Genomic DNA, 22,486 nt, shown 5'->3' on the forward strand with positions numbered 1-22,486 from the left:
ATGTGTGGCTGCTACTCACTAACATTATACAATTGAAAAGCACATCACTAAATGCTGTGTCTGTATGTTTAATTTAAATTATTAAAATATTATCATATCTGGAGGAGATCCAAGATGACAGGTAGGGTAGGGAGTCAAAATTCCTGAACTCCACAACCCCAGAAAACTCTGTGTGATATGGGAGGTACACTTGGGTAATTGTGATTGGTTCTAGCCAAAGTAACAACTGCCAATACATTAGGAGCACAAAGTATTCAAGGACTATCACTTAAAGCTGCTTGGAATTGCACCTAATAGCAAGAAAATCCTGGCATGGCACAGCCAATATGCTGTGTCTGCCCTGGGAAAAGTTCCCACACTGTTTCTCTCTTTTTGTTTGCTTTTTTAATGAGTAGAAGATACTGCATCCATCAGAAACAAGCCCTGCAACAACCTGAATATGTAACCCATGTAAAGAATACCTACACTCCACTGGATGGAACCCAGTCCCAATAAGTGTCTGCCTTGAGAAAAGAGCATGCTAATTTTCCCCATCATCTGCTTTCAAAGCTGCCTGCATAACCTGTGACCCAACAGGTGAGCAACATGCACTGCATGTGACTCCCCTAACCTCCCCCTGAGGACATAATCCAGAGCAACCCCTAGGCATTTTGAATCCCCCCAAACAAAACTGAAAAGCATAAAAAAGGAATTGTAGTCAAACACTGATAGTGAGGGTGGAGTGGAACACTGTTCCTGCCTCTAAGAATGCCAGTGGTACAAGGAAATGAGCTCTCAATGAACTAAGGTAAGACAAGGAACAAGGGCTAAGAACCAGGTGGTGTGACAAACCAACTTTCCGAAGAGCTGGACTATCACTGAGCAGAGGTGGGCTGGGGCACAAAGGCTGAGAGTGGAGGTGAGGTGATAAGCCAACCTCCCATAAAAGGGCCATGGTGGATTGCTGAGCTAGTCTGGAGGGAGTGAGGGTGGTACTCAAAAATGGATTTCTTCAACTTGCTGGGGCAGGAACTGACCAGACAGAGTTGCAGTGGTAAGGCAATGCAGCTGCTACTTTGTGAAAACAACAACAGATAAGACTACCTGGGACAAGCTGGCAGTGAATAACCTCAGGTCCCAATTACAACCTGCCCTGTGAACAGAAGAAACCAAATACCACCCACAAGCTAGTCATCTGGTGAGACTAATTCAGAGCTTCTGCTTATAATGGACAGCTCATAAGACCAAGGAATGCTGAAAAAAGCCATCTCTCCCAAGCTGTCTGATCAGAGGGACAGCATCCTTCTCCACAAAGCCAAGAATACCAAACACCAATATTAAGACTGGATGCCACAGCAATAAGTCCAGAAATTGTACAGAGCACTCAGTACATTTTGTTGCTGTTGTATCTGTTTTTTTTCTTTTAGTATTACCTTTTCCATTATTATTTTCTTCTCCCTATTCATACCCCCATCACTTTCTCTCATTTTCTTGTGCTGCAACCCATTGTTCTTCCCTACAACTACCCTTTCTACCCCTTCTCATCTACTCTTTTCACTATATTTGCATTCCCCTCCTATCATTCCCCAACCTGTTGCCACATTTCCTCTCCCTCCTACACATTCACCACCTACTGAATAGACTATCATACCAACCATACACCCCCTATACTCCCTGCAATCCCTGACATAGGTACCCTCCACTGCAACAGTAGAAATAAACATAAACACACACAAGGGCCATAACACCCAGAAGTACCCATAGCTCTTTCAGTTCCCCCTTTTAACATCTCCTTTACTAATTACCCCAGGTTTGACCTTTAGCAAAATAAACAACACCCCCCAAACTCCCACTTTTTACAATTATTATCACTAAGGGGGTTTTATATAATATGTAAACAACTGGTCTGGCATTGAACTTGTGAATTTGTTATTGCTAATTTACATGTCCAGGCCAGGGACAGAAATAGCACTTCAACTTGTCTAAAAACTAAGCCAGTCATAATACAAACATCAAATCAGGGGAAAGAAAACAGGCAATCAAAACCACCAAGTAGTCAATCAAGAACATAGTTTCATAGCACCAATTAGATCAATGGGGAGAAGAAGGGAAGGAAACTACACTACTCAAAAAATCAATTAAATGGAGGATTTAGAAGAAAATGGGTACCCAGTTCCTGACCCAAAGAAAATAATGATAAATATCACTAATGAGCCCAGTGATGCCCATTAAATTCTCTCAAAGGGGAAATCATAGAAGAGATCACTGAGAAACACATGGAGAAGCTATGAGACATGGTTAACCAGAAAGTACAAGATGCACTCAAGATATTTCAAGACACCACAAATAAAAAACCTATGAACAAACAGAAACATCTAAATGAACTCAGAGAGGACTTCAACAAACACCAAAGTAAAACAAAGGACACTATAAAAGAAGAGGTATATGAAATAAAGAAGACAACACAAGATGTAAAATAGTCGTTGATCTGGAAAATCTCAGAAAAAAGTATGAAATTGAAATCCTGTAAATAAAAAGTCCCTTTAGTCAAACAAAAAACACAGTGGAAGGCCACTCCATCAGGGTAGAACAATTTGAAGACAGAATCTCAAAGCTCAATATAAAATAAATATTAAAGAAGAAAACAACTCAATCAAAAACTCAAGAGCTGTGAAAGGAATATGTAGGAACTCAGAGACTCCATCAAAAAACCAATCGGGAGAATCATGGGTATTGATAAAGGAGAAGAGGTGCAAGCCACAGGGATATGTAATATATTCAATAAAATAATAACAGAACATTTCCCAAATCTCAAGGTAGTTTTGCCCATTCAGGTACAGGAAGCCTCCAGGACACCAAACAGATTTGACTAAAATAGTACTTCTCCATGGTATATAATTATTAAATCAACTAGCACAGACAACAGAAAAAGAATTTTGAAGGCAGAAAGAGAGAAACAAATACCTTATAAATGTAAACCCATCAAAGTAACAGCAGAATTCTCAACAGAATTCTTAAAAGCAAGAAGGGATAGAGAGAGGTATTTTGGCACTGAAAGAAAATAATTTCAATCCAAGGATACTCTTCCCAGCAAAACTATCATTCAAATTTGATGGAGCAATAAACGTCTTCCACAATAAACAGAAACTAAAATATAACCACCAGGATAGTGGATCCTACAAGGAATTATGCACACAGAAGATGAAAGCAAACAAAACCATGAGAGGACAGAAATATCCAAAGAAGCCACAAATACAAGCAATTAAAATAGTGACATGCACGTTGATAGAAAAGACGATTTTCTCAAAATTTACCCCTCTTCAAACTCCTTTAACACAAACTTACTTTCTATCTCAGCTGTGCTTGACAACAGCTTGAGTGACACAGGAATTTGTTTAGCTAAAGCAGTTTCTGTGACCCAAATTTTCAATCCTTGTATACAGAGAATAATACAGTGCCCAATTAAGGTGACAGCTCCATATACAACACTGAGGGAATGTTGGAATTGAGGCCATTACTCCCTTCCCTTTTCAAAACCACTATTCCAACTAGCTAGTAAAAAGGTTACTTATTCCTGATCTTTTGTTGATCCATTTGACAGAGCTCTCCAGCCTGGAGATCCTTGGTTATAATTCCATCTGTGGCTGTATTGTTGGAGATGTATGTACAACATTCACATCCCATAGTACACCCCCTCCCTTTTCTCTGCTAGAATCATGTTCAGAGACATTCAGTTTTCCCATGCCATTTTACTAACTGACCTGTCATTCCCTTTAATGCATCTCGAATGTATTTCATGAACCTCTCTTGTTTATACTAGATGTAATCAATCCAGTCAACATTCTTATTGATCATATACCACCAAAACAATGCAAATTCAAAGCCTGCAGCTATTTGATTTCTTGCTTTGAACTCATCAAGAACTCCTCGTGGGACCCTAATGACATCTATATAATTGTGAGAGTTGAATGACACAAAAAGCGAAGTAAGGTATCATTTTTGCTTCCTCTTAGTCAGAGAAGGTTTGGGGCTTTGAAATGCCAAGGTGAAAGGGAAAGTCAATTGGACTAAAGTACCAGTCCCACTCCATCTGACTGGAAGAATCAAAAGTAAAGGTCCATCTAAACACCACACCGATGTGTGCCCTGGCAACAGCTAGTTACGTTTTATTGGTTACCTCTTCAAAGGATCAGCCTTCACAGCACCGTGATACATTTCCCAGAACTCCAATTTCTCCTCCAATCTAGAAAGGCACGAGGTGTAGTTAGAGTTTCAAAGTGGGGGTTTGACTGACTTAAGTGGCTTTAGCCTTTCAGAGTCATTAACCAAGGGGAACAGTAGTGACAAGGTCCTGCAAGACCTATTGCCACATGGCTGTCCTGTCTTGGAAGAGAGAAACCATATATGCCAATGTATCAGGGTTTGTGGTCCATCCCAGGGGAAAGGGGACAACATGGGGTTCTGGTCTCCCTGATGCACATGCATAACAATCTTTTATTTAGAGTGAGGGATGGAATAAGTGATCCATTCCAACCAAGTATGTGTCTCCCTGTTACCCTTCTCAATGGCTATAGTCTTCCTTAAGCCTTTGACTTCCACTATAGTTACTGCTGTCTTATTATGGTGGAGCTTTGGATATTGTGTTGGGAGCTGAACATCGCAGGGTATTGTGCTAATAGGTTCTAGAAGCAATTCTGAAAGAAACATACATATTGGGTTTTTATATGTATTATGGGCTCCTAGCCTATATTTTCTGAAGATAGATGGCTTGGTGGACATAAAAGAAGTGTCGCTGATACTCAGTATAGGGAGTTACATTGAAGATGCTGACTTCAGATAATTTATAAGCTACAATATAATATGAAATTCTGGTTTGTCTCACCAATAACTTAAGTTTTTACAGTAAGTAAAGACATAGGATTACATTTATGGATATCAAATAATTTTGATTGTGGATGAAATAATAGCATAAAAAGGACACAAAGTGAGATCATAAAGTCTAACTGTACAAAATTACCTAAGGTTTTGCCTAAAGTAACTATATTTGACTTTGATAAAACTGGAAAAGATAGAAAAAATGCGGATAACAATGCTAAGACACAGGCAAAAGCTAAAATCAATTGGGTAAGCAATAAGTGACACAAAGATGATTGAATAAAATATGGAAATTTCACAGTAAGATTGGAAATTCAGTTCACTAGGGAGAAAGACATCACACGATATACATTTTCACAGAAATCCAAGTAGTGAAAAAGCAGATCTTTGTTTAATGACAAAGTAGTGAAGAGTTGATATTTCCTGTATAACACAAAACTCAAATGTATAAATTTTTTCATTAAATTATAAAATAATCCTTGGAAAAGAAAGGAAAAAAACACCACTAAATTACAAACAGCCAAGATAGATGAAGCACAGCAAATACATCACATCTTCCAGGACTTTAAGAAGTATTTGATGCTCCTGTAAGCTTTGAAGTCCTTCACTTTTTCAGGTAACAAACACTCAGTAGTGTAACCCTTTTAATGAATTGCATTATACTGCACATTAGAAATAGTGATAACACTATGTGTCTTTGTACAGTAGGTTTTTTTGGTTAGAGGAGGGGTTTGCCATACTGGGGCTTGAATTTGGGGTTTTTGTACTTGCCAGGCAGGTGCTCTGTCACTTGAGCTATACCTTCAGCACTTTATTCTCTTGTTATTCTTGGAATATGGTCTTGCTTGTTTTGACCAGGCAGGCTTGGACATGACCTTCCTATTTTAATGCTTCTCATCATCACTGGGAAAGGCAGGCACACACTGCTAAGCCAAGTTTAACTTTTGTTTTTGGATAAAGAAGTAAATTTCTGAGGAAATAACTTTTTGAAACAAAATTGTTAATAATACATTTCCTCGTAAAGACACATGGCAAAGTTATCTGATTAACCAGGATTGTATAACATGAACAATTAATAAATGAAAACCAGCACTCACAAAATTTACATGTGATATTTTAAATAAACACCTTTACAAAAGATTAAAACTATTGTCTGTTGTAAACTTACATCTCTCAGGAGATTGGTTAATGTATTCTGGACAAATTCAAAAGAAGTGCCTAAAATCCTGAAAAGTGCCAGCTCCTGCAGCACAGGAATAATGGTACATCTGGGTCTGTTTCTCTTCACAGCTTTTGACAGTGGCTCCAAAGTGCTCATAAACTTCACAATGCTAGGTGGGAAGAAAAGAGAGAAGTCTCTTCATGGAACGTTGAAAAGGAACATTCAAATATGGTTTGGAAGTGTGAGACATGTATCTTAGTAGTAAAACAATTTTAATCTACAAATAAAGACACAGCTAAAACTACTGAAAATGTATGGGACTAATGTCAATGCTTCGTATATCAACTAATTCAAACTGGCAAGTTAGCATTTCATGTTCTTTTACCTACCTTTTCAAAAAGGTAAAATAGAGGTTTATTTTAAAATACTTGGTAATATGCCTATTTTTTAAGTTGAAGATTGCAAAATATTTGGTAATGTAGTTATTTCTTAAGTTGAACATTATTTTAAAAGTTTTTAAATATTATCAAAAATGATAATAGGAATATATTATTTTTAAGAACTATAAATACATTAACAACAGAAATACACAAACATTCTAACAAGCACACTCAAACACATATACATACACACTCACACACACTCACACACACACTCAAGGCACTCACACACATATTCACTAACACATTCACACACTCTCATACATATATACACACATTCACACACACTGACACACAGGGTTTTATTGTGTGTCAATAAAACCAAGTGTATTATGCCACCCAGAATATGATCAACTCTAAAGAGTGTCATCTTAGTTGATCCACTTATGGAAACATTTCACTACATGCATAATACCCATTAGAGTGTGCTGATTTAAATATGTGGAATTCAAAATAACTTTAAAACTTCAAATCATTCATTTATTTGCCTAAATACAATATGAAATTTCAGCTTGTCTTACATATAACTTGTTTATATAATGAGCAAGTACATATGATCACATTTTTAAACATAAAATAATTTTGACTGTAGTTGAAATAATAGTACAAAAAAAGGTAAAAAGTAAGACCATGTAGTCTAACTGTGTGAACTTACTTAAGGTTTTGCCTAAAGTAGCTACATTGGCTTTTCATAGCCAGGAATGTTAGAAAATCCCTTATATCATGCTAAGACACAAGTAAAAGCTAAAAAGCAATTAGGTAAGCAAGAAGAGACATAAATATGATTGAATAAAACATAGAAATTTCACAGTAAGATTGGAAATTCAATTCACTCAGAAAAATAAACATCCAAATACACATGTTCACTAAAAATCCATGTAGTGAAAAAGCAGATCTTTATTTAATGACAACGTAGTGAAGAGTTGTATTTCTTGTATAACATAAAACTCAAATATATGAAAAATTTCAATAAATTATAAAGTATCATTGTGAATAGAAAGGAAAAAAGCACCACTGCAAAATACAAACAGCCAACATAGATGATGCACTCTAGAAACTTCACATCTGCCAAGAGTTTAAGAAGCATTTGATGCTCCTGAAAGTTCTGAAGTCTGTCACTTTTTCAGATAAAAGACACTCAGCATTTTAATCTTTCTAATGAATTGCATTATAGTGCACATTAGAAACAGTGATAACACTATGTGTCTTTGTACAGTAGGTTTTTTTGGTTAGAGGAGGGGTTTGCCATACTGGGGCTTGAATTCAGGGATTTTGCACTTGCAAGGCAAGTTCTCTGTCACTTCAGCCATACCTCCTGCACTTTTTTCTCTGGTTATTTTTAAAATATGGTCTTGGCTTTTTTGCCCAGGCAAGCCTGGACCCGATCTTCCTACTTCTGTGTTTTTCATTGTCATTGAGAAAGGCAGGCACACATTGTCATGCCAAGTTTAACATTTTTTGGATAAAAAGGTCAATTTTTAATGAAATTAATTTTTGGAATTAATTTCACCCAAATTGTTAATAACACATTTCCCCACAAAGTTCCATGGCAAAGGTACCTGAACTACCTTGATTGAATAATGTTAACTATTAATACAAGAAAATAGCACTCAGAGAATTTACATGTGTTATTTTAAATAAATACCTTGACAAAAGATCAAAACTATTATCTGTTGTAAAGTTATATCTCTCAGAGCGTGGTCAATGTCTTCTGGATAAAGAAAGAAGTGGCTGAGATCCAGAAGCATGCCAGCTCCTGCAGCACAAGGATAATTTTCATCTGGATACATTTCTCTTCACAGCATTTGACAGTGGCTCTGAGGTCCTTAGAAAATGCACATCGCTAGATGGGAATAAAGGAGAGAAGTCTCTTCATGAAACCCTGAAAAAGAATATTGAAATGTAGATTTTGGAAGGGTGAAACAAGTATCTGTACCTTAATAGTAAAACAATTTTTAACTATAAATAAAGGACCAGATAAAACTACTAAAACCCCATGGAACTAAGTTCAGTGCTCGTATATCACTAACTCAAACTAGAATGTTAGCATTTCATGTTCTTATACCTACCTTTTCCAAAACACAAAATTGAAGATCTTTCAAAAAATATTAGATAATACAGCTATTTTTAAGTTGAAAATTATTTTAACAGTGTTTATATCCTAACAAAAGAGATAATAAAAATATATTCTTTGGGACCTTTAAATAAGTTAACAAAGGACAACTATGTGAATAAAGCACACACAAAACCTACATACTTAAGTAGCAATTACACAAATTTCTTTATAAAAGCTGACAATATAATGGAAAACTAAGTCATCTTGGTTATTTCTTTAAATTTCCATTTCACCCTGCCTCTGTCTCTTAATGGTAAAAAGAATCAAGTCCCAATCAAACAGGGTTGTCTATTGCAAGTGAATGCTGAAAAAGTTAGTATGAATTATTTAAAATTCTGCATTTAGTTTTCTTCACTTTTCCCTTAGTATGATAAATAAACTCTTCCTTGTCCTCCTAACCCCACACTGGGATTAGAGCCTCTAGCTTTGGACCCTATAGTATAAAATCTCTGCTTCTACAATAAAGATGTAAATGTTTGTTATGTATGTACTTCTGTTTTAGCATTTATGCCATTCCATGTTAACTATTTTTTTTTCATCCTCATCTAAGGTCTTCAGGTAAAGGCACAGAATGTATTTGTATTCACAATAGAAGGAATACAGTTTGACATAGAAAGTCCCACACTACTTACAGTTTACTTTTGGTAATACTGTTCAAAAGTGTGGCTCATAAATAGCCTAGCTGAATCAACTGAACTCACTTAACAGAGACATGTGGAGTGCAATATACCATGAATATATCACATGCCAACAGACATTCACATACACATACATACTCACACACACTTTCTCACCCTCACACACATACACTCACACACATATACTCTCACATACACATACAGTCACACAATCATAAACTCACACACATACATGCACTCACATAACTACACACTTGCAAAATCATGCACTCTAAATCACATACACAGATGCATACATGCTGAAACATGCACACTCATGCAAACTCACGTGCATACATATGCAAACACATTCACACAGACACACATATACACACAATACACACACAGAGAAATATACATACACTCTCACACACATACACACTCACACTCATACACAGTCATTCACAGACACAACTCACATACACACATAAACATACAGACATGCAAACTCACACTTGCACAGTTGCATACACACTTACATAGAATCTCCCACACACTTGCATGTGCAATCACACAGATCACCCATACATACAATCATACACACATATACTCACACATATATTCAAACACATACCCACATACAGTGATACACATCAATTCATACACACACACATACAAACAGCCACACCACATTCAGAAATACATACAAACTCTCACACAATTTCACATACTTGCAAAATTTCATACACTCACATACACACACACAGTCATTCACACACATTAACAAACACACTCACATATACATACTCATGTAGATATTAACATGTATACATTCACACTCATGCACACATACTCATACACTCACAAACACACTCTCATTCAAACACATACACAGATATACACACTCACACACACATACACACACTCACACACAGGATTTTATTGGTCGGCCAAGTGTATTATGCCACTCAGAATATGATCAACTCTGATGACTGTCATCTTAGTTGATCAACGTATGGAAATCATTCACTATATAAATAATACACATTAGAGTGTACTTATTTAAATATGTGAAATTCAAAATAATTTTAAAACTTCAAATCATTTATTTATTGGCCTAAATAGAATATGAAATTTTGGTTTGTCTCACCTGTAGCTTAAGTTTCTACAGAAAGTAAAGACATGATTACATTTGTGAACATAAAATAATTTGGACTGTAAATGAAATATTAGTACAAAAAGAATAAAATACGATCATATAGTCTAACTGTATGAAATTACTTAAGGTTTTGCCTACAGTAGCTATATTTGCCTTTCATAAACCTGGAAAAGACAGAAAAAACACTTATAACATTGCTAAAACACAGGTAAAAGCTAAAAAGCAGTTAGGTAAGCAAGAAGTGACATAAAGAAGATTTAATAAAACATGGAAATTTCACAATAGGTTTAGAAATTCAGTTCACTAGGGAAAAATTGATCCCAAAATATACATGTTCACTAGAAATCCATATAGTAAAAAACCAGATCTTTGTTTAATGACAAAGTAGTTTAAGATAAAACTCAAATATATCAGAATTATCAATAAATTATGAAATACTGTTGGGAAACGAAAGGAAAAAACACCACTGCAAATTACAAACAGCCAAGATAGATGAAACACTGCAGAGACTTCACATCTCCCAGGAATTTAAGAAGCATTTGAATTTAAGAAGCTCCTCTAAGCTTTGCAGTCTTTCACTTTTTCAGGTGAAAATTCAAGAAGAATTTGAATTTAAGAAGCTCCTCTAAGCTTTGCAGTCTTTCACTTTTTCAGGTAAAAGACTCTCAGTAGTGTTTACCCTTTTAATGAATTGCTTTACAGTGCATATTAGAAACAGTGATAACTCTATGTGGTTTTGTACAGTACTTTTTGTTTTGGTGGGGAAGGGGTTGGCAGTACTGGGGCTTGAATTTAGGGTTTTTGCACTTGCTAGGCAATTGCTCTGCCACTTGACCCATACCTCTAGCACTTTTTTCTCTAGCATTTTTTAAAATATCTTCTTGCTTTTTTTGCCCAGGCAGTCCTCGACACGATCTTTCTGTTTTTATGCTTCTCATTGTCACTGGGAATGGCTAGCACTCCCTGCTATGCCAATTTTAACTTTTATTTGGAAAAAACTTAAATTTCTGAAGAAATAACTGGAATTAATTTTAAACAAATTGCTAATAAATATTATGCACAAAGACCCATGGTGAAGGTACCTGAACTACGAGGATTGTATAATATTAACTTTTAATATTAACAAAATCGCTCTAAGAGAATTTACACATGCTTTTTAAAATAAACACCATCTCAAAAGATTAAAACTATTTTCTGTAGTAAACTTACATCTCTCAGAAGCTTGGTCAATGTCTTCTACACAAACGGACAATGAGGCTGAAATTCTGTAATGTGCCAGCTCCAGCAGCACAGGGATAATGGTACAACTGGATACATTTCTCTTCAAAGCATTTGACAGTGGCTCCAAAGTGTTTAGAAAATGCACATCGCTAGATGTGAATAAAGGAGAGAAGTCTCTTTATGAAACCTTGAAAAAGAACATTCAAATGTAGGTGTCAGAAGGATGAGACAACTATCTTAGTAGTAAAACAATTGAATCTGCAAATAAACAACCAGTTAAAACTACTGAAAACCTATGGGACTAACCTCATTGCTTCATAAATCACTAAGTCCAACTAACAAGTCAGCATTTCATGTTCTTATACTTACCTTGTCAAAAACATACAATTAACATTTTTTAAAAACATTTGGTAATATAACTATTTTTAAGTTGAACATTATTTTAACAGTTTTTAAATCCTATCAAAAGAGATAATAAGAGTAAATTATTTTTAAGACCTAGAAATAGTTAACAAAGGAAAGACAAACTCATAAACATACAGACTCACACACACACAAAACTCACACACACATACACCCACACACATATACACACTCACACACATACACTTACACTCTCATATATAGTCACATTCACACAATACACTTACACACCCCACACACTGACACATACATTCACACACACACAGACACGTACACACTCACACACAAACACACACTCTCACACACACTACTACACATACACACATTCACACACTCACATATTCACACACTCACATACACACACAACAGGTGAGATACTGTCTCATACACACACACCCACTGACACCTGACATTTGTGGCTCATCACTCTGAGCATCCAATTGGAGATTCCAAGAAGAGACATTTGTGACATCAATGGATTAATTTTAATAGCATTTTATATTGATCAGTTGGCTCAACTCTAAAGGGATATACAAATGCTTGGGCCAATGAATAGGGGCTTCCAAATTAACACTATTGCATGGATGTGGAATAAGGGTGTCCACTCCAAGTGTGGACCTGGAATGGCAGCACCTCCAGGAACAATGCACCCATTCAGGGGAATACAACAAACAAAACTAATACACTTTTGTGTTACACTAAGGAAAAAATAACTACAACCAGGCCAAACAATTTGGAAAGGTCTCTTTTTTAAAAGAAATTTTACTCAGAATACATAACACCATAATTACAGCTATATGATCCAGAATGTATACTTTCCCAAAGTGAATTTATCACATCATTCTTGTTGGAGCAGAGAAGCAGTGGGATCATCAAATTGGCTCTGAACATGCTTTAAAATCCACTCAACAAAACTGATTCCAGAGCAACTTAGCAAGAGTTCCAAGCCTGGTGATGTGGGTTAGTGCCCTAGAGGGAGTGCAGCCCTTACCTACAACTACTTCTCTATGTTGACTAGTTCCATGCTGAGCTCCAGGATGGTGAAAACAAGGCCCTACCTGGACAAGGACAGGTACACAGGGCTTGCAGTCCCTTGGAGGCATTAGTCATCCAGCGTGAGTTGTGCTTCTGCTCCTCAGTGCAGTCACTTAACTTGCAGATATAGTCATGAGGCCCCTCTATCCTGATGTCCTTCAGTAATAACATTCTTCTGGCAGTGAGCTGCCAAGATGTTGGGCCAGAATCAATGAAGGCCTTCCTCATAGGTATGGAAGTCCTTCTTCTGCAGCTCCTGTACAGGGGTTCAATGTCAGGGACTTGATGGCCATCAAGCCCAGGTGGTCGAGGATGGCCATCATGCCCACACAGGCCTTGCTCATGGCAAACAGTAGGGCAACTTGTTGTGTGCCAGGTTCTGTTCTTGAACAGCAGCTCTCTCACCTCCATGTATTCATTGCCTATCAGCAGCCTCAGCACTTTCAGGGGGAGAGGAGGATAAGAGAGGATAAAGGGATGAATATGATCAAAGTACTTTATCTTCATGTATGGAAATATCACAACAAAACTTCTCTGTACAATTAATATATACAATAAAGAATAAAAAACAGAATACCTGGAAAAATGCCAGGGATATATGTCAGAGCTAGAGCACTTGTCTAGCACATGTGAGTCCCAGGATTAAATTTCCAGAGCACAAAAAAAACGTGGCATTAAAAAATTAAAATGAGTGAAATTAGCCAGGTGCAATGGCTCACACTTGTAATCCCTGCTACTCAGAAGGTGACAATCATGAGGATCACAGGTAGAAGTCAGCCCAGGTAAAAAGTAGGTGAGATCCCACTTTAACCAATAAAAGTTGGGAGTGGTGGCACATATAAGGAGAATCTTGGTCCAGGCTGACTTGGACAGAAAAATGAGACCCTACTGGAAAAATAACTAAGGCAAAAAGGGCTGGGGGCATGGCTTAAGTGGCAGAGTGCCTAGTAAGTGCAAGGCAATGAGTTCATGCCCCAGTACCGCAAAAAAAAAGAAGAAAAAAAAAAACAAAAACAAAGAAAGAGGGAGAAGGAGGAGAGGGAGGAAAGAGAGAGAAGGAGATGGGGGTGAGAGAGAGAGAGAGAGAGAGAGAGAGAGAGAGAGAGAGAGAGAGAAAGAGAGAGAAGCCAGGAAAGGAAGGAAAGAAGAGAAGGAGGGAGAAAGAGATGATATCTTCATGACTGATTTACCAGCTGAATGCCTGTGAGCTGTAAAGCTGAGGTTATGGATTTATGACCCAACCCACACCTACTGTGCTATAGGAGATGGATGTTATTACCTGGAAGAGTTAGGAATAAAAGGCTGAGCTTTGCATAGTGAGGATTATTCAGATTTACTGATTACTGAAATCAAGGAAGGTTTTCAAATTTTAATTAGTACAAATGGAAAAGCTAATCACCAGGAGTACATTATTCTCACTATACAGTGCCAGCATAATTTTGTATTATGCTAATAAAGTGTGCCAAGGATATGGTTAAATAAATATCATACTTAATATTTTGTGAGATCTGGGGGAAGCATTCTTAACTTATAAACTTTTATTAGGTTTCATTAAATATAATTAAATAGAATGTCCTGTCAAGCAGGCAGAATACAGGATTAATATAGATATCAAGCTATAAAATCACTGGTTTCTTCAATATATATCATCATGTAAAAAAGCACTTGCTTTGAAAAAAGTCACTCCCAGAGTTTGGTGTAGAGCCTGGTGCTAAATCACTTGCCTAGCTTCCCTCAAGCTGTGGGTTTGATCCCCAGGACCACATACACAGAAATCACTCCAAAATACTGATTTAATAAGCTGTTTATAACCACAGCCCAAAAGAGGTTTCAAAATAAGGCATTAATACAATTGGTTACAATACACACAGATGTCCACAACTCTTAAATCAGCTCAAAAAATTCATAACTACAGTCTGGATGCAGCTTACTTAGGTTGTTGGACTAAAGACCAGAATTTTCACTTAAACTGTTAGATTCAGTGAAATATTTTCTGCATTGTGCTCATCTGCCATCTCTAGTAATCCTTAGGTTTATTATCCTAAATTGGCTTATTATCAAGCAAGGCAAAATGTAATAATGGTTTATCCACGATGTAGATCTGTGTTTAAAATCACACATACTCAGTAGAATCAGATGATCTTTTTGGAATACAAATAGTGAGATCTTCTTTTTTACTCCATTGAAAGTGTGGTCAAGAGATTAAGAGACATGGAGAAGGATTTAATAAAAATAACCCTCTTCTGGTCTCAGGGTGAAAATTCCTCATTCAAAAATATGACTCTGGGGCTGGAATAGTGGCTCAGGTGGTAGAGCACCCTCTTAGCACAAAAGGCCATAAGCTCAAACTTAGTACCACCAAAAAAAAAAGAAAGGTATATGGCTCTGAGTGCTGGGTGTGTAAATCAGTGATAGAGCATCTGAATAACATGTGAACAAGACCCTGGGTCCAACAGCTGACATTGAAAAAAAAAAAGCTAAACAGAAAACTTCATGCCTGGGATAGAGGTGTAGCTCAGAGCTAAAACACTTGCTTAGTATGTGTGAGGCCCTAGTTTGTCCCCAAGAACAACAACAAACAAACAAAACTTCAAATAGCTCAATGGCATTTGGGGCAATTTTATAGGACTTTGGTTTTTGGTGCTGGGGATTGAAACCAGGAAGCATGTGTTCTGCCACTGAGATATAACCCCTGTTCCAAATGGCTTCTTTTTAAACTAATCTAAATGCTATAAGTTCTTGAGAAGTAGGGAGAAGAAGATTGTAGCTGCAATAAAGCACAAAATCATAATACTCAGTCAAAATCCTTCTACAGCCTTCCTTTAAAAATCTGGAGTTTGGGCGGGAGGTATGGCTAAATTAGTAAGGAGCTTGTCTACCAAGTACAAGACCCTGAGTTCAAACCCCTATCCATCAAAAAGCAAGCAAACAAAAAACAAAAGGAAGAGAAAAACAGAGTAATTTAGGCTTTTTGGCATTGCCTTATGTGGTGTTTACTCCTAACTGAAATAATTCAACATGTTAGAGATTGAACTCTCCACACTGAGCAGGTTGGAGCTACATGACCTCAGGTGATCCAAACTGATCAATAAAGTCATAAAAAGTATATGGCCTATGGCAATTCTTTTTTTTTCTTTTGGTGGTACTGAAGTGTGAACTCACAGCCTTTCACTTTGCATTTGCTAGGCAACTGCTCAACCACTTAAGCAACTCCACCAGCCCATTTTTATTGCTTATTTTTGAGATAGGGTCTCACTTTATGCCAAAGTTGACACAGACCATAATACTCCTATTTGTGTTTCCCTGCATAGCTAGGATGACAGGTACACATCTCCACTGGCAGCTGTTGTTAAGATGGGGTCTCATGGGCTTTTTTACCCATGCTTGCCTACAACCTTGATGCTTCTGATCGCTAGCTACTCAGGTGGCCTGAACCACTGAGCTTGGCTGGGAAATTCTTACTGAATTATCCATCCTTGGGACTGTCTTCCTTTCTGACACTACCCAACTCTCATCATTTTGTTAGGCTTAAGTAAAATAACTACATAATATTCTTTCATCAACAAAAAGAGAATGCTTAATGATTTCCCTCTATTTAAAAATGTTTACCTCCACTGAGATATTTATGTATGTATTTTATTTTTTGTGTTAAGTATTGAACCCAGGGCTTCATAATGCTAAGCCTGTGCTCTCCCACTGAGCTTTTTAAAATCTTATAATCATACACAAATCACTAACACCTGACATTCCCTATCCCAAACCCCCACACTCATTCAGGTTTAGAAAGATGGGCACGTTCATCAAATTCACAGACCTTAAAAGACACAGAAGTCTCTGAAGACAGAAGACAACCCTACAAAAGCACTGCATCCTATAAGGGCAACCTACCCATTTTCACATGTTGCCACCTTATGGAGTAAATGCCTGGCCTTTGGAATTATAAAAGGCACCAGAATTTAACAGCAGGACCTGGCCCTTGAACTCACCTGGACTAAAAACGATGGCTTCACCTCTCTTTGGAAATAAAAAAATTTCCAAGCCTGCCACAGGCTTCAGAGGCTTTCTGAGAGCAGATTCACTTTGTGTGAGGGCTGTGTTCTGAAACAGTGAGAATGGACTTTAGATGAAATCACTTTAGACTCCATTAGATATTGAGATTACATTAGTAGTTCTATAAAACATTCTCAGCTAGCTGTGGTGGTACACACCTGTAACTCTAACACTCAGGAGGCTTTTGCAGGAAGATCACGAGTTTGAGGCCAGCCTGAGTTACATCTTGAGACCCGGTCTAAAAAAACAAAGACAATTAATTTAATTAAGATAAAGCCTCTGTGGTACCACATCTTACTTTTTTATTTCTAAGTTTAAAACACAATATCTCACCTATTTTCCTTTTTTTCTTCCCTCAAACATTACCTTCTTGACATTTCATGGGGGGTGCTTTGGCCCATTTAATCCTTTGTCTAGTGCAGTGTGGGGTATTTGGCATCATCCTTAACTTCTACACACAGTAAATTCCAGTAGCATTGTTCACCAAGTGGTGTCAACAGAAAATTTCTCCCAGGGGAGGTAATGTCCCAGATGAGAACAACTGCTTAACTAAGAAGTGACAGTAGACCAGGATCATCTACCACAGAAAAACGACAGCTATAGACATTTCAGTTGGATATCTTTCCATTTTAACTGTCCTTTTAAAGTCTGTTGTGTCTCTCACTTACTAAGACTGTTAGATGTTAGTCACAAACATGTCTTCTCCTTCTGGACCCACAAATAAACTGTATTTTTCAGTATTTCTCAAAGAAGTTATGGCCTGTGACTATGTTCTAACCAATGAATGAAATGTTCACTTCCACACTGAGCTCCTAAAACCTCTGAAACTTGACTCTCTCCATGTTCCTTCTACATTCTTGGAAGGCTTGGGTTGGAAATGACAGAATCACCTGGTGGAAGGAGGTCTGGGTCCCAGAACTGCTAATTGGAGGTGCAGCACTTGAATAGACATACCCTTCTTGAAAGTGGAAATAAAAAGTAGTATTCTCTATCACGTGTATACTACTGAGACTGTGGGGTTCAGCTAACACAGCAACTACTGTTTTTCCTTACCTACCCTCTACTTTCTATTTCTGTTCTCACAGTGAATTCTCCTTTATTCTCACTCTCTTTATTATTCCTCTTTTTATTAGGTACTGGGGTTTTGACTTAGGGCCTCATTTTTACTAGGCAGGCACTCTACCACTTCAGTCACTCCACCATTCCTGTTTTGTGTTGGATATTTTCAAACTGGGATCACACAAACTATTTTCCTGAGGTTGGCTTTGAACCTTGATCTTTCTGATCTCAGCCTCCTGATTACTAGGATTATAAGCATGAAGTGCCTGGCTCCCTTCCTATTCTTGTGACTATTTTTTTCTGTTATGTTTGCCTTGTTTATGGCTTGTGCTGACCTTTTTACTTTCATGACTGTGTAGAAAAAACAAACCCAGACTCAAACTCAGTTTCTCCTACTAAACAACAGAGATTACTTCTGACACCTGATGTATGGGAGTTTCTCTCCACACACAAACAAGCAAGCAAACAATTCAGAATTACAGGTATGTTCTCTAATTCAATGCCAACTTAACACTATCTATCTGGTGTTATCATCAGATTCTACAGGTTGAGGGCTCAGTCCCCAAGACTGACCCCTCTGCCCAAATCAATTCAGATGTCAGTCACAAGTCCTAGGTTGTTTACTCTGTGGTTTGTGTGGCTATGCAATGGGCTTCTTACAACCCTCTTTTGGGTTTCCATGAATATAACTGAGTGACTCACAGAACTCAAGAAAACACATTTACCAATTTTTTATAAAGAGTATCACAAAGTATACAGATGAAGAAACACATCAGGCAGATAATGGAGAAAGTGGTTCAGAGCTTCCATGTCCTTTATGGGTGCACCATCTCCAATAACATCCATGTGGTCAGCTGTCTGGACTATCCAGATGCTGTCCTCTTGGATATTTATGGACACTTCATTGCATACACATGGACAACATTTAGAAATGTGATTGGACATAATCTGATCAGATGTTTAATGGATGAGTGGGGAACCCACCAAGGCCTGTTTACTCAGATGCCTGAGCCTTTCTATGTGGCCTGCCTTCATCAGGACTTTTGAAATGGGGACCTCATGACATACTATCAAATACAGCAGGTCAGAGAATATCTTTATGGCCAGCTACAAAACAAAACAAAAAGTCTGGGAGAGAGTATAGCTTTAGTTTCTACGAACTGCCTTGGGGAGGGAGTTATGAGCCAGGAACAATGTATCAAATAAAATATACATAAATGTCAAATGACGGTACTAGATTCCTAGTATGTCCAAATGTCCTGAAGCCCTGACTTCAAATCCATGTACTGTCAAAAAAGAAAAATGGGCAGCATGAATTTTAAGTTACAACTGTATAATATATATATAGTGCCTTAATTTTCAAGTAATATAGTTCTGAGACTGATCCCAAATTTCTAGCTTTATGGTGAGAAACCTTTAGAGAATTTTTATAAGAAACTTACATCTTCTGCTTGGCAATATAAAATTTAAACTATAAAAAATATACTATGTAATTATATAGATACTATATGCAAATATATATACATATTTATAGAAATTTATCTATGCATTGTATATACATATATATATATATATATATTATGTAAATATGAACTAGATTTAAATGAGTTTAAAAAATTTGGCTACAACCTCCTAATCACAAGCATGTATTTGTTTTCAAATTCACCTGTTTCCTTTGTGATTTCATATCTTTATTGTGGCAATGTCTGAGTTATTACTGCTGTGAAACTCATATTTTATATTTAGTGCTAAATGATGAACAGATCTTGCACATGGGAGACAGTTACAGCATGATACAGTGTAAGAAAGTCAGGCTCACATCTGTACGTTTTCAGTTTCTGTACTTGGGAGCTAGGGGGTGCACACAAGCCCCCGTTTATGCAAGCTCATGCTCAGTCTTAATGAAGTTGGGTCACTTTCTTTGAAAACATCAGCAAAAATATCATGACAATCTACTCAAAAACAGCCTAGACCCATCTCACCTGAGCCCATCTCCTTTCTTTCTAGCTCATGCCTACAACCTCGTCATGAACACCACTGCCTTGTTCCTTCACACAGAATATACGACTCTCTCCCACATATGGCTGGCTCCCCAACTGCTTTCAGATTAGACCTGACCTCAGTGGCTTAACTAGCCTTATCCTATTCTTTGGTTCTCACCAATACCTACTGGCTCCTAGGCTTGAGCCAGAGGCAGGGACCTGCACTCTTCCAAATGAGTCACAATTTGCCATGCCTTTGTGCACTTGCCCAGGCTATTCTGTAGTTCATTATACTACAATTGCCCTGTTTAACCTACACATGTATCTCTCGGAAGAATACCATCTCTGATACAATCCGGGGCACCTAGTACTTTTTTCCATGTGAGATGTCGTCAAAATTTGAAAGTAATACTTCCCTTGATTCATTGATTTTTCAAGGTGGAGGTTTGTTCTCTTTGAAGCAGATAGGCCTATTCATCTAAGTTGAAGGAACACATGTATTTCTCAAAAGAAAACCATCTGTGTTAGAAGCAGGAGCAAGTAGTTCATTGTTGCCCAGTGAGAATTGAGTTAGTTTTTAAAGGAATACTTCGTGCAACGCGTAGTTTTCATGTTGAGATAGGCTCCTTTTTCTCCAAATAGGCCACCTTGAAAAATCAATGAATCGAGGGAAGTATTACTTTCAAGGTGGAGAAGGGCCCATTTTCTTCCAAAAGGCCTATTCAGGTGAGTTGAAGAAACACATGTATCATGCCAAAGACAACCATTTGTGTTAGAAGAAGGAGGCTCTAGAACATTGTTTCCTGTAAGAATTGAGTTAGTTTTTCAAGGGATACTTCCTGCACCTTACGTGTTTCAAGGTGGAGAGAGGATCTCTTTGCTCCTGATAACCCTGTTCAGAAAGTTGAAGAAACCCATGTAATTCTTGAAAGAAAGCCAACTGTGTTCAAAGCAGGAGCATATACTCCATTGCTTCCCACTTTAAATTGAGTTATTTTTTTAATGGAAAACTTCCTGAAAATCATAGTTTTCAAGGTTAGAAAATCTCATTTTATTCCAAAATGCCCCATTCAGCTGTGTTGATGAAATGCGTGTATCTCTCAAAAAAAAAAAAAAACAATCCATATTAGAGGCTGCAGCATCTAGCTCATTGTTTCCCAGGGACAGTTGAAATAGTTTTTGAAACAAATAATTCCTGGAATGTGATTTTTTTTAAGGTGGTGATAAGCTCTCTATGTTCCAAATAGGACTATTCAGCTGAGTTGAAGAAACACATATATCTCTCTAAAGACAACCATCTGTCTTAGAAGCATGACCAGGTAGAACATTGTCTCACTGTGAGAATTGAGTTACTGTTTGTTAGAAACACTTCCTGCAAATCATAGTTTTCAAGGTGGAGAAAGACTCATTTTTTCTAAATAGGTCAATTCATCTGAGTTGATGAAACACATTTGTCTCTCTAAATCAACCATCTATGATACAAGCAGGATGATCTTGAGCATTTTTCCCTGTGGGAATTAAGTTTGCAAGGAACAAATCCTGCAAGTTGGGTGTTTCAGTGTGGAGATAGGCTCTGTTTGCTTCAAATAGGACTATTCATCTTGTATAAAGAAACACATGTATCTCTCCAAGACAAACATCTGTGTCAGAAGGAGGAGGACCTAGAACATGGTTTCCCTGTGAGAAGTGAGTTAGTTTTTGAAAGGAATACTTACTGGAAGTCACAGTTTTCAAGGTGGAGGAAGACTCATTTTGTTCCATATAGGCCTATTCAGGTGAGTTGTAGAAAAACAAGTATCTCTCCAAAGAATTCCAACTGTGCTACAAGCAGAGGCATTGAAAACATTGTTGCCCAGTAAAAATTGAGTTAGTTTATGAATGAAATACTTCCTGAAAAAGCATAGTTTTCAAGGAGGACAAAGGGTCATTTCATTCCAAACAGGCATATTAAGCTAAGTTGAAGAAACAATTTAACTCTACATAGACAACCATCTCTGTTAGAAGCATTAGCATCTACAACACTGTTTCCTAGTGAGAACTGTGTTAGTTTTTATAATGAATACCTCCTGCAAATCATAATTTTCAAGGTGGATATAGTCTCTCTTTGCTCCCAATAGGCCTATTCAGCAGAGATGAAGAAACACCTATATTTCTCCACAGAAAACCATGTATGTTAGAAGCTGCAACAACTAGCACATTGCTCCCCTGAGAGAATTCATTAAGGATTCCAAAGGAATACCACCTGCAAAACGTAGGTGTTTTAAGGTGGAGATAGGTTCTGTTTGCGCAAGATAGCCTGTTCAGGTAAGTTGAACAAACACATGTATCTTTTGAAAGAAATCCAACTATGTTAGAAGCAGGAGCATCT

This window comes from Castor canadensis, chromosome 9 (genome assembly GCF_047511655.1).
Source record: "Castor canadensis chromosome 9, mCasCan1.hap1v2, whole genome shotgun sequence".
NCBI classification, from domain to species: domain Eukaryota; kingdom Metazoa; phylum Chordata; class Mammalia; order Rodentia; family Castoridae; genus Castor; species Castor canadensis.